General features: G+C 40.7%; 1 protein-coding gene across 2 annotated transcripts in view; it reads left to right on the top strand.

Moving 5' to 3' along the window:
• Positions 1–2,036, top strand: part of SLC2A10 (solute carrier family 2 member 10) — a 13,297-nt gene that overhangs the window by 3,411 nt on the left and 7,850 nt on the right. The gene's annotated exons all lie outside the window — the stretch shown is intronic.

Here is a 2,036-nt window from a genome sequence, read left to right as displayed (position 1 = left end):
TGCTCAAAGCAGTGCTTTACATGCAATAACTCACTTGGTCCAGAAGAAAACACTCAATAAATCTGGTTACAACGTTATGAATGTTGTCAGGTCTGGGTGGTTCGGCTCATGAAGGGCCTGGGATGTTATGTGAAAGAGTTGGGACTTAGCATGGCGTGAGATACTGCTGGATTACTCTAGATCAGTGATGGCGAACCTATGACATGCGTGTCAGAGGTGACACGTGAACTCATTTTTTTTTTTGGTTGATTTTTCTTTGTTAAATGGCATTTAAATATATAAAATAAATATCAAAAAATATAAGTCTTTGTTTTACTATGGTTGCAAATATCAAAAAATTTCTATATGTGACATGGCACCAGAGTTAAGTTAGGGTTTTTCAAAATGCTGACACGCCGAGCTCAGAAGGTTCGCCATCACTGCTCTAGATGCTTTCAGAAACATTTAAGTTTAAATATGTGGGTTAAAATTTCAGAGTAAACTGTATAACTGAACTGCCGATATGGTAGCCTTTAGCCACATGTGGCTATTTTTACATGTAAATGAGTAAAAATTAAATAAAATGAAAATTCAGTTCCTTAATCCCATTAGTCACCTTTTATGTGCTCAAGATCCACATGTGCGGGTGACTACCAAAGACCATCTCTCTCCCCGTGCAAGCCTTCAAAGGCTTCCACCCACTGACAGTGAAATTCATCATTGTCCTCATGACCTACACAGCTCCACATGCATGATCTACCCCTGTCTGCTTCTCCTACCTCATCATCTCTCTCACTCACTTGCTGGGCTCCAGCCACGCTGGCCTCCTTGCTGAATAGCACAGTGATTAAAAGCCTGCACTCTCTAGCTACATCAGCTCTGCTGCTTACTTGCTGTGTGACTCTAAGAGAGTTTCTTAACTTCTCTGTGCCTTGGAGGATGATGCTAATAATAATATGTTATAGGGTTGTTGTAAATGAGGAATAAGTGAGTGAATACATATAAAGCTCCTAAAACAGGGTCTGGTGCTTGGTAAGTGCCATATAAGCACTAGCTATTAATATTAATAGTTATTGTTCAAACATACCAAAAATTGTCGTGCCCCAGGGCCTTGGTTCTTGCTGTTCCCTCTGTCTAAAATGTCTTTCACCCAGGCTTTATATGACTTTTACCCTCACTTCATTCAGATCTCTGTTCAAATTTTCCCTCTACAGAGAGGCCTTAGCTGACTACCCTATTTAAAATAGAAGTCCTCGCCGAAACCGGTTTGGCTCAGTGGATAGAGCGTCGGCCTGCGGACTGCAAGGTCCCAGGTTCGATTCTGGTCAAGGGCATGTACCTGGGTTGCGGGCACATCCCCAGTGGGAGATGTGTAGGAGGCAGCTGATCGATGTTTCTCTCCCATCGATGTTTCTAACTATCTATCTCTCTCCCTTCCTCTCTGTAGAAAATCAATAAAATATATTTAAAAAAAAAATAAAATAGAAGTCCTCCATCACTCTCAGTCCCCCTCCCCTGCTTCTTTACATGATACCTATCGCCACCTGAAGTTATAGCACAGATTTATTTGTTCATCATCTGCCTTTTTCTACTATTGCCAGACCTAAGAATACAGCTTGGTGTGTTGTAGGTGCCAGATAAATAAGCTTTGAATGAATGGTTGAATGGATGGGTGTTGTAGGTGCCAGATAAATAAGTTTTGAATGAATGGTTGAATGGATGGGTGGGTGGGTGGATACATAAGGGATGGAATACACATATGGCTGGATGAATGGATATATTTGTGAATAGATGGATTAATAAATGAATGGATGTTTGGGTGAATTAAGGGGTATGTGAATGGATAAATGAATGGATGAATATGTGGTGGATAGAGTAGATGGATAAATGGAAGAGTGTATAATGAAGGGATGGGTTGATTGATCAATAAATAGATGTGTGAATGGATGAAAGAAGGAGTGGATGAGTGGATAGATGGTTCAATAAATGGATAGCTAGGTGAATGGATAGAGTAGTTGAAGAAGGGGTGGGTGGATGAAGGAAGGAGTGGATAGATG

The sequence above is a fragment of the Myotis lucifugus genome, unplaced genomic scaffold (assembly GCF_000147115.1).
Source record: "Myotis lucifugus unplaced genomic scaffold, Myoluc2.0 scaffold_90, whole genome shotgun sequence".
In the NCBI taxonomy this organism is placed as follows: Eukaryota; Metazoa; Chordata; class Mammalia; order Chiroptera; family Vespertilionidae; genus Myotis; species Myotis lucifugus.
The sequence above is the reverse complement of the archived record's forward strand: the minus strand, read 5'-3'. Positions and strand labels throughout refer to the sequence as shown.